Genomic DNA, 12,012 nt, shown 5'->3' with positions numbered 1-12,012 from the left:
CGGTCCGTATTGTACACACTTGTTTCTGTTTTGTCACAGGTTTTTTTTTCAGCAAATAAATTCTTAAAAAAAATGTTTATGGATTTTTATTTAAGATCAGCCAACATATGCTTAAAGTGAGAGGTGAATGGAGGCTGCCATATTTATTTCCTTTTAAACCATACCAGTTGTATGGCCATAGACCCTGAACAAGCATGCAGCGGATCAGATGCTCTAGACTCAGGTTTTAAAGGATACCCGAAGTGACATGTGACATGATGAGATAGACATGGGCATGTACAGTGCCTAGCACACAAATAACTATGCTGTGTTGCTTTTTTTCTTTCTGACTCAGACAGAAAGTGACTACACTGATAAGAAATTCCAACTATAAAACACTTTCCTAGCAGAAAATGGCTTCTGAGAGCAAGAAAGAGATAAAAAAAGGTTAATTTCTTATCACTGAGGGCCACACTGTAGTCACTTCCTGTCTGAGTCAGGACTGAGTCAGCCACTTACATACCTGATATTTAACTCTTTCAGGCAGAGAAAGAAAAAAAGGAACACATCATAGTTATTTGTGTGCTAGGCACTGTACATACACATGTCTATCTCATCATGTCACTTCGGGTATCCTTTAACCACCTTAGCGGTATGGACGAGCTCAGCTCGTCCATCACCGCCGGTGGCTGCCGCTCAGGCCCTGCTGGGCCGATTTGCTCGCTGTAAAAAGCAGCACACGCAGCCGCCACTTTGCCAGCCGCGTGTGCTGCCTGATCGCCGCCGCAGCGCGGCGATTCGCCGCGTGCAGCGGCGAAAGAGGGTCCCCCCAGCCGCCCGAGCCCTGCGCAGCCGGAACAAACAGTTCCGGCCAGCGCTGAGGGCTGGATCGGAGGCGGCTGACGTCAGGACGTCGGCTGACGTCCATGACGTCACTCCGCTCGTCGCCATGGCGACGAGCAAAACGAAACAAGGAAGGCCGCTCATTGCGGCCTTCCTTGTTACTGCGGATCGCCGGAGGCGATCAGAAATATGGGTTAGGAGCGCCCTCTAGTGGGCTTTCATGCAGCCAACTTTCAGTTGGCTGCATGAAATCGTGTTTTTTTTATTAAAAAAAAAACCTCCCGCAGCTGCCCTGGCGATCTTAATAGAATGCCAGGGTGGTTAATGGATTAGCCATATGCTAGGTTCAGGGTTTTGACTCAGGCACTACTTACACCAGAAGATCAACAGGACTGCCAGGCAACTGGCATTGCTTACAAGGAAATAAATATGGCAGCTTTCGTATTCCACTCACCTCTGGGACCCTTTAAGCTTCCACTTCCGGCACACATTTTCATAAGGAAAGAAGCACCGGAACACCGCTCACTCAGACAGGGACAGTGCTGGAACCAGGAAGGCCAAATCCAAGAAAACTGTAGCAAAAGGAAGGGATCCGCACATGTCCTAAAATGATCCTTTATTATGGACGTATCCAAAACACCAATCACGCATCTATAGCTATAGATGCGTGATTGGTGTTTTGGATACGTCCATAATAAAGGATCATTTTAGGACATGTGCGGATCCCTTCCTTTTGCTACACATTTTCATACACATTTAATTTTTAGAGCGGCATAAAGTGTACCAAGGCTAAAGTCGAATACGTACCAATACTTACCTTACCTCTGACTCCTGCAGAGGCTTCCCATGCGGTTCTCCTCTTCAAGCATGTGTGGCCGTACTTAGCCTGCGCAGTAAGCTGAAGCCGCATGTGTACAAGCTCCGTGGTACTGCGCAGGTGCATCCGCGCTCACGCAAGAGTAGCACAGTCACAATGTGCAGGAGGGTCCCGGGCATCAGCAGAGGTGCGGAGGACAGCGGGGGATCCAGAGACTTCCTTCTCCTTAGGTAAGTATTTGATTTTCGACCAGAGGTTCCCCTTAGGGTTCAATTTAAATTATGTATAAAAATGTTTTATGCACAAATACAGTTCTTACAAAAATCAGTGTTTGAGGTGATACATCCATTTTGTAGGTCTCAGGTAATTGAGATATGCCTGCGAAGGCTCTTGAAGTATTTGTGGTGAGGACACGAAACAGACACACCCTGCTCACTGACACGGGGGAGTGTGAAGGGATGGATGGGCTCACTGACACGGGGGGAGTGTGAAGGGATGGATGGGCTCACTGACACGGGGGAGTGTACAGGGATGGATGGGCTCACTGACATGGGGGGAGTGTGAAGGGATGGATGGGCTCACTGACACGGGGTAGTGGGAAGGGATGGATGGGCAACCAGCGGAACAGAAGCTTGTCACTAGGAGAGACAGAAAGCCAACGTTTGGAGACACACAGGTCCCTTCTTTAGGGTAAACAGGTCTGTCGGAGACATCAGTGGGACATCACTCAGGGCATGGCCAGATCACTGCAGCATCGGACTCGACACATCGCTGCAGGCAAGCGTTCTGGCTATGCTCTGACTGATGTCCCACTTATGTACCCGACACACCTGACTGCCCTGCAGAAGGGACCTGTGTGTCCCCAAACACTGGCATTGTGTCTGCATGGATGACACATATGAAGATTAAGGAAGTGACAGGCTTATCCTATAGTTTATGAACTTGCAGAGAGGATACGGTCAATCGCTCTGAACACTTGAGTACACCTCATTACTTCCTATTGGCCTATACTAATGGTGTGTACACACTTGAAAGATTAATGAAAGATCTTAGACCAATTTTACCACCTTCCACGTATGAGAGCCATACCTACACAGTCTATTCTATTGAGCTGAACTCCCCATCAGATGAAAATCTTTGCAAGATGCTGCACACAAAGATGCTGTACACATGCAACAGATCAGTTGCATAAGACACAATACAATAACATTTGTAAAGCGCTTTTTTCCCATAGGACTCAAAGATGATATCTGCAGATCTCATACACACCTTGTTTAACCCCCTTGGCGATATGAAAAATTCCACCAGGGGGAAGCGCAGCAGTTTTTTTTATTTTTGTTTAAATCATGTAGCGAGCCCAGGACTCGCTACATGATAGCCGCTGCTCAGCGGCATCCCCCCACCCTCTTCGATCGCCTTCGGCGATCTCCGATCAGGAAATCCCGTTTAAAGAACGGGATTTCCTGGAGGGCTTCCCCCGTCGCCATGGCGATGGGGCGGGATGACGTCACCGACGTCGGGACGTCATTGGGAGTCCCGATCCACCCCACGGCGCTGCCTGGCACTGATTGGCCAGGCAGCGCACGGGGTCTGGGGGGGGGCCGCACTCCGCACCCGATAGCGGCAATCGGGCGCGGGGCGGCGGCGATCGGGGTGCTGGCGCAGCTAGCAAAGTGCTAGCTGCGTCCAGCAAAAAAAAAAATTATGTAAATCGGCCCAGCAGGGCCTGAGCGGCACCCTCCGGCGGCTTACCCCGTGTCACACACGGGGTTACCGCTAAGGAGGTTAACAGACATTCATCTGCATATCTGACAATTATCTGCAGATCTGAAAATCCATCCTGGTGGATCTGATCTGTAGATGAATGTCTGTTAAACAAGGTGTGTATGAGATCTGGTTGATGTCAGGTCAGTGTGAGGTAAGGTCAATGTCAGGTCAGTATGAGGTCTGTGTCAGGTCAGTGTGAGGTAAGGTCAATATCAGGTCAGTACGAGGTTGATGTCAGGTCAGTGTGAGGTAAGGTCAATATCAGGTCAGTACGAGGTCTGTGTCAGGTCAGTGTGAGGTAAGGTCAATATCAGGTCAGTACGAGGTTCATGTCAGGTCTGTGTGAGTTGAGGTCAATGTCAGGTCAGTACGAGTTTGGTGTCGGGTCAGTGTGACGTGAGGTCAATGTCAGGTCAGTGTGAGGTAAGGTCAATGTCAGGTCAGTATCAGGTCTGTGTCTGGTCAGTGTGAGGTGAGGTCAATGTCAGGTAAGGTCAAGGTCAGGTCAATATGAGGTCTGTGTCAGGTCAGTGTGAGGTGAGGTCAATGTCAGGTCAGTGTGAGGAAAGATCTATGTCAGGTCAGTGTGAGGTAAGGTCAATATCAGGTCAGTACGAGGTTCATGTCAGGTCTGTGTGAGTTGAGGTCAATGTCAGGTCAGTACGAGTTTGGTGTCGGGTCATTGTGACGTGAGGTCAATGTCAGGTCAGTGTGAGGTAAGGTCAATGTCAGGTCAGTATGAGGTCTGTGTCAAGTCAGTGTGAGGTGAGGTCAATGTCAGGTCAGTGTGAGGTAAGGTCAATGTCAGGTCAGTATCAGGTCAGTGTGAGGTGAGGTCAATGTCAGGTCAGTGTGAGGTAAGGTCAAGGTCAGGTCAGTGTGAGGTCTGTGTCAGGTCAGTGTGAGGTAAGGTCAATGTCAGGTCAGTGTGATGTAAGGTCAATGTCAGGTCAGTGTGAGGTGAGGTCAATGTAGGTCAGTGTGAGGTAAGGTCAAGTCAGTATGAGGTCTGTGTCAGGTCAGTGTGAGGTGAGGTCAATGTGAGGTCTGTGTGAGGTAAGGTCAATGTCAGGTAAGTATGAGGTCTGTGTCAGGTCAGTGTGAGGTGAGGTCAATGTCAGGTCAGTGTGAGGTAAGGTCAATTTTAGGTCAGTACGAGGTCTGTGTCAGGTCAGTGTGAGGTAAGGTCTATGTCAGGTCAGTACGAGGTCCATGTCAGGTCTGTGCGAGTTGAGGTCAATGTCAGGTCAATGTGAGGTAAGGTCAATGTCAGGTCAGTGTGAGGTAAGGTCAATGTCAGGTCAGTGTGAGGTAAGGTCAATGTCAGGTCAGTGTGAGGTAAGGTCAATGTCAGGTCAATATGAGGTCTGTGTCAGGTCAGTGTGAGGTCAATGTCAGGTCAGTGTGAGGTAAGGTCAATGTCAGGTCAGCGTGAGGTAAGGTCAATGTCAGGTCAATATGAGGTCTGTGTCAGGTCAGTGTGAGGTGAGGTCAATGTCAGGTCAGTGTGAGGTAAGGTCAATGTCAGGTCAGTATGAGTTTGGTGTCGGATCAGTGAGGTCAGTGTCAGGTCAGTGTGAGGTAAGATCTATGTCAGGTCAGTGTGAGGTAAGGTCAATATCAGGTCAGTACGAGGTTCATGTCAGGTCTGTGTGAGTTGAGGTCAATGTCAGGTCAGTACGAGTTTGGTGTCGGGTCAGTGTGACGTGAGGTCAGTGTGAGGTAAGGTCAATGTCAGGTCAGTAGGAGGTCTGTGTCAGGTCAGTGTGAGGTAAGGTCAATATCAGGTCAGTACGAGGTTCATGTCAGGTCTGTGTGAGTTGAGGTCAATGTCAGGTCAGTACGAGTTTGGTGTCGGGTCAGTGTGACGTGAGGTCAATGTCAGGTCAGTGTGAGGTAAGGTCAATGTCAGGTCAGTATCAGGTCTGTGTCAGGTCAGTGTGAGGTGAGGTCAATGTCAGTGTGAGGTAAGGTCAAGTCAGTGTGAGGTAAGGTCAATGTCAGGTCAGTACGAGGTTGATGTCAGGTCTGTGTGAGGTAAGGTCAATGTCAGGTCAGTGTGAGGTGAGGTCAATGTCAGGTCAGTGTGAGGTAAGATCTATGTCAGGTCAGTGTGAGGTAAGGTCAATATCAGGTCAGTACGAGGTTCATGTCAGGTCTGTGTGAGTTGAGGTCAATGTCAGGTCAGTACGAGTTTGGTGTCGGGTCAGTGTGACGTGAGGTCAATGTCAGGTCAGTGTGAGGTGAGGTCAATGTCAGGTCAGTGTGAGGTAAGGTCAATGTCAGGTCAGTGTGAGGTAAGGTCAATGTCAGGTCAGTATGAGGTCTGTGTCAGGTCAGTGTCAGGTGAGGTCAATGTCAGGTCAGTGTGAGGTAAGGTCAATGTCAGGTCAGTATCAGGTCTGTGTGAGGTGAGGTCAATGTCAGGTCAGTGTGAGGTAAGGTCAAGGTCAGTGTGAGGTCAATGTCAGGTCAGTGTGAGGTAAGGTCAATGTCAGGTCAGTACGAGGTTGATGTCAAGTCTGTGTGAGGTAAGGTCAATGTCAGGTCAGTATGAGGTCTGTGTCAGGTCAGTGTGAGGTGAGGTCAATGTCAGGTCAGTGTGAAGTAAGGTCAATTTTAGGTCAGTATGAGGTCTGTGTCAGGTCAGTGTGAGGTAAGGTCTATGACAGGTCAGTATGAGGTCCATGTTAGGTCTGTGTGAGTTGAGGTCAATGTCAGGTCAGTACGAGTTTGGTGTCGGATCAGTGTGAAGTGAGGTCAGTGTCAGGTCAGTGTGAGGTAAGGTCAATGTCAGGTCAGTATGAGGTCTGTGTCAGGTCAGTGTGAGGTAAGGTCAATGTCAGGTCAGTACGAGGTTGATGTCAGGTCTGTGTGAGGTTGGCCACTCTCTGTACTGCTGCTTCTGTTCAATATCTTCACACAGCGCACCTACTGAGAAAAGAGTGAAGTGGCTTGCCATATTCCTGTGTGTGGTGCTGGCATCTTCCCTGCTCAGATAATCACTACATGTTCTTGTACCAGGAACATTTATATTGTGCTTTTCTTCTGGTGGACTCAAAGCGCCAGAGCTGCAGCCGCTAGGGTGCGCTCTATATGCAGTAGCAGTGTTAGGGAGTCTTGCCCAAGGTCTCCTCACTAAATAGGTGCTGGCTTAATGAACAGGAACAGCCGAGATGTGAACCCGGGTCTCCTGTGTCAGAGGCAGAGCCTTTACCCAGCACACTACCAAGCCTACTACAGGAGGAATGCAGGGAATGCACAAGCAATGGTCCTTCAATCTACCGTGAGCAGCAAGAAATAAGAAGTCAGAAGAATAGTGAAACATGTAGGATTACATAACAAAATGCCACACAGAATAAACCACTTCAAATCTTTATTATGTATCTTTTGTGTTTAAAACAAGACATAGATATGCTAACATAGGGATAAAAACAATGTTTTTTTTAATGATGGACATTATGATCTACATTGGGAACCGAGCGGTTAAGGCATTTCTCCTCTCTACGGATGTGTAAAAGGCATCTGGCGGTTTCCTGGGATTATATCCCGGCCTCTCTATCATGCCTAGGCCTGGGAGCACCGAAGCTTCAGTGGATAGGATTACTTTATGCCAAGCCATCAGCTAGGGTTAAAGCAATTGGGGTTTTACCCAATTCCCTGTCAATCTCTAACAGGAATCAACAGGGGTGTCCCCTCGTCCTGCTCATCTATATCCTGACGTTGGAACCTTTCCTCAATCTAGTCAGTAATGACCCCAACATTAAGGGTATTCGTGTAGCCAACCAGAGGCATCTCGTGGCTGCCTTTATGGACGATTTTTTCTTCAGGACCCACTGACCACAATACCCAGTCTAATGAAAGATTCAAAGAATTTGGTTCATTATCAAACCTACAGATTAACCACTTCACATCCAGACCTTTTTTCCCACTTATTGACCAGAGCAGTTGACAGTTTAGCTATGTCCTTATTTAATCAGAAATAACTTTATCCCTACTTATGACACAGAAATGAAACATATATTTGTTTTTTTTCAAGAAAAACTAGGCTTTCATTGTATGCCATTTTTTTACCTCAAAAATTTTTGTTTTCTATGAATTTTAATGGGAAAACAAAAAAAAAAAAACATTATTTATCAGTTTTACCAATTCCAGCTTAAAAATAAAGAGCTACTGTAGATAAAAAACACAAATTTTGTTTGGCTATTCTTACTGCTTATCACAAAACTTAGATTATGTTCTGGTCACAATTTATGGTGAAGATATTTGATTCTGAAATAATGCTACAGAGTGTATTTTTCACTATGAACTGAGAAAACAAAAGTATCTTTAATGCTAAAAATCAATCTCATTAGCTCAGGAAACTTATATTCCCGTTCACCAATTAGTGCTGCATCAGATAGTGCCAGAAATGTGCACAGGAGCAAGCCCAATCCTGCACAGCACTGCTTCTGCTACAAGACGTATATCTACTGACTTGTAGCTTAGATGAAGTCCCAGAGAACGTAGATATACTGACCTGTGGACGAAGTGGTTAACTTTAAAAAAATCACAGGTGTTGAATATACATTCAACACCTGTGATTTTTTTAAAGTTAATCTGTAGGTTTGATAATAAACCAAATTCTTTGAATAATCTTGACTGAAGAAATGGTTGAGATTTGTGAACAATACTTTACATTTTTATGGGCTAGGATATCCCTGAAGTATCTTGGGCTCCATATCCCCCATAGGCCAATGGACCGGTTTAAACTTTGACTTACTTTGATCCACTAAAAATGACCCTGAAGGCTGACCTCCTGATGTGGGGGCAACAATCTTGCTGTTCATGGTTCGGGAGGATTGTATCTGTAAAGATGAACCCGCTTCCTGGATTCCTGTATGTTAGCCAATGTTTGCCCATCACCCTTCCACCATGCTTTTTATGCTCTCTACTGTCACAGGTTAACCAATTTGTATGCGTGAGTAAGCCACCTAGATTGAGGAGAACCATTCTCTCTTTGCCAAAAGAATGTGGACGTTCGGGTCTCCCTGACCTTCAGAAATCTCACAAGGCCTCTTAGCTTTGCAGAGTAATCGAGTGGTCAAATATTCAAGATAACAAGATTTGGGTTCTAGTGGAACAAGTTGCAGACACAAGCATCGGCTTTGGGCTGGGCAAGTCTCCCAATAAATAGGATAAGTGGGACAACCCCCAAATAGAGGCATCAGTTGCCTGTCTTAGACAAAGCTTGTCCCTGCTGGGTTTGATGTCCCATCTTTGGAATAACTGACTCCTCTCATGCAGAACCCTCAAAAGAACTCCTGTTCCTGCAGAATTGGAGGGAGGAGGAAGTGTGCCCTCGAGCGAAGGATTTTGTCTACAATGGTCAAATAAAAAGCGTGGTGGAACTGAACTCTGAGGGCATAGAAACTTATCTGACACAGTGGCAATACATGGAGATGCGGCGTTTCCTACATACACTGTTAAATAGAGAAAATTGGAGTAAACCCTTGACTGCTTTCGAGGAACTAGTGTTGAGTGGGGGCCCTCACTGACACCTAATATCTCTGATTTACAAAATATTATTGCCCATCACAAGGGCTCTTTAATCACCAATACCCAAGAATTGGGATACAGTATCACCTCACGTTGGTATAAGACCCTTCATGTCATTCACAAAATATGTCCCTCAGTACCAGACCAATGCTGGAGATGTGGCAGTTCAGGAGGCTCCCTCTTACATGTTTTCTGGGAATGTCTGAGCATTCACCAATTTTGGAAACGGGTCCAAACCTTGGTAGAACAAATCTCCATGGAAAAGGTGCAGTTTACTCCAGGACGGTTTCCGCTACGATACCAACTCTTCCACGGAACACAGTACCTTGCAATACATCTGCCACGGCCCTCATCACAGTGCTTTGAAAATCACCTGATCCTACCTGAATGTTTTCATAGGAGATATACTATTGTTGACATGGAGTAACTGGTTCTTTCGGCACATGATCGTCTATATACAATCACCTGGTCGGTTTTGGAAGACTTCAAATGCGTCAACACATGTTGGAGAATGATGGGCTGCTAATGAGACGCTGTTAGGGAACACCATCGGGGACACTTTTTCTTTCTTTATCCTCATCTCATATGTCTCCCTGCTTTTTTTCTTTTTCTTCATGCTCTTAGTTCCTTATCGGATGACCATCTGACTCAGGACAGGAATTTAAGTAGGGCCGGATTTACCATAAGGCACAGTAGGCACGTGCCTACAGGCGTCTGATGATAGAAAGGCGGCTCACTCCCCTCCCCAAGTTCCTCCCTCCTGCCTTCCCTATGCAGAGTCCCGAGTAGAGCAGAAATGAGAGGTTACTCACCCGGGTCTCTGCTTTCCACTGACTAGATCTCCCTTCAGTCAGGAGCACCTCTAACTTCCTGATACTTCGGGGCACCTCTAGGTACTTAAAACTGAGGATAGCTCTTGCTACCTAATACTAAGACACCTGTAGCTACCTATGACTGGCAAGGGAACCAAAGGAGAATTGACAGCTGGACAAGACAGCACATTTGCAGTTCATCTTCCATGAACCCAAAAACACTCACAGAATCGAAGTCTAGGGTGCCTATAGGCTGCTGTGGTGTAAATCCGGGCCTGAATTTAAGTGTGATGTTTTTGATTGCTCATATACGGTGCTATACAGATACTACGACGCTTGAGTGGGGGGAATGTTGCCCTTACAGCTATTGTTAGCTTACCATTAGTTAGTTAGCTTACTGTTTCCATTGTGCATTTTTGTACAACGATGGTCATTCTATTCTATTGATGATATGGACCACAGTAAGTAGAATCTACACCGCATCTGTGGCTCTCTGATTCTGATGTAGCGTATATTCTTTGCTGTGTCCCCGAGCCGATCGCTGCTCCAGAAAGAAGTAAACTTGGCTATCGTGACAGCCAAACTTCCTCTCATTGGTCAGGAGCAGTTTTCACTGCCTCCTGACCTCTGTGAACGAATCACAGTGAACGGGAAGTGAAAGAATAAAAACAAGTCTCTGGTCCTTGAAGAGAACAGAGGCACCTGTACCATATAAGTTAATAAAGCATTGAATAGTAAAAAAAAAAAAAAATAGAAAAAATGCTAATATGAACCACATTGTACCAATGCAGGAGCTTGAGTTGGGATCAGTCATGTGACCGGGATGGGGCGGAGTCCCCTAATCGCTCTATAACACCTAGTAAAGATCAGTCATCCTGATGAAGTGGGTGTTTGACTACGACACACGTCACATGATTATATGCCAAGACCCCCCATTAAGCATCCTGCCACCTCTGCAACACTCAAGAACTATCCTGCATCACGCTATTGTAAGCTTCATGTAACTCACATCGTTTTATAACATGCAGACTCTAGACCAGTAACTACCCTCTATATATTGTACACCTATTCCCTACTGGCCACGCCTCCTCCCACTTGACTCAGCTCCAATTTCGCAACTGCCCCCTTCTGGCCACACCTCCTCCCAAGTGACTCAGCTTCATCTCACCTACCCCCTCCTGGCCATTCCTCCTACATGACTTGGCTCCTCACCTACCCCCTTCTGGCCACGCCTCTCCCCATGTGACTCAGCACCAACTTCTCACCTACCCCCTCACAGCCACGCCTCCTCCCATGTGTCTCAGTTCCTCACCTACCCCCTCCTGGCCACGCCTCTCCCCACGTGACTCAGCACCAACTTCTCACCTACCCCCTCACAGCCACGCCTCCTCCCATGTGTCTCAGTTCCTCACCTACCCCCTCCTGGCCAAGCCTCTCCCCACATGACTCAGCACCAACTTCTCACCTACCCCCTCATGACCACTCCTCCTCCCATGTGTCTCAGTTCCTCCCCTACCCCCTCACGGCCACGCCTCCTCCCATGTGTCTCAGTTCCTCACCTACCCCCTCACGGCCACGCCTCCTCCCATGTGTCTCAGTTCCTCACCTACCCCCTCCTGTCCACGCCTCTCCCCACGTGACTCAGCACCAACTTCTCACCTACCCCCTCATGACCACTCCTCCTCCCATGTGTCTCAGTTCCTCACCTACCCCCTCACGGCTACGCCTCCTCCCATGTGTCTCAGTTCCTCACCTACCCCCTCACGGCCACGCCTCTCCCCACGTGACTCAACACCAACTTCTCACCTACCCCCTCATGACCACGCCTCCTCCCATGTGTCTCAGCTCCTTACCTACCCCCTTGTGGCCACGCCTCTCCCCACGTGACTCAGCACCAACTTCTCACCTACCCCCTCACAGCCACGCCTCCTCCCATGTGTCTCAGTTCCTCACCTACCCCCTCCTGGCCATGCCTCTCCCCACGTGACTCAGCACCAACTTCTCACCTACCCCCTCACAGCCACGCCTCCTCCCATGTGTCTCAGTTCCTCACCTACCCCCTCCTGGCCAAGCCTCTCCCCACATGACTCAGCACCAACTTCTCACCTACCCCCTCATGACCACTCCTCCTCCCATGTGTCTCAGTTCCTCCCCTACCCCCTCACGGCCACGCCTCCTCCCATGTGTCTCAGCTCCTCACCTACCCCCTCACGGCCACGCCTCCTCCCATGTGTCTCAGTTCCTCATCTACCCCCT

Source organism: Hyperolius riggenbachi, chromosome 10 (assembly GCF_040937935.1).
Source record: "Hyperolius riggenbachi isolate aHypRig1 chromosome 10, aHypRig1.pri, whole genome shotgun sequence".
In the NCBI taxonomy this organism is placed as follows: Eukaryota; Metazoa; Chordata; class Amphibia; order Anura; family Hyperoliidae; genus Hyperolius; species Hyperolius riggenbachi.
Note: the sequence above shows the minus strand (reverse complement) of the source record.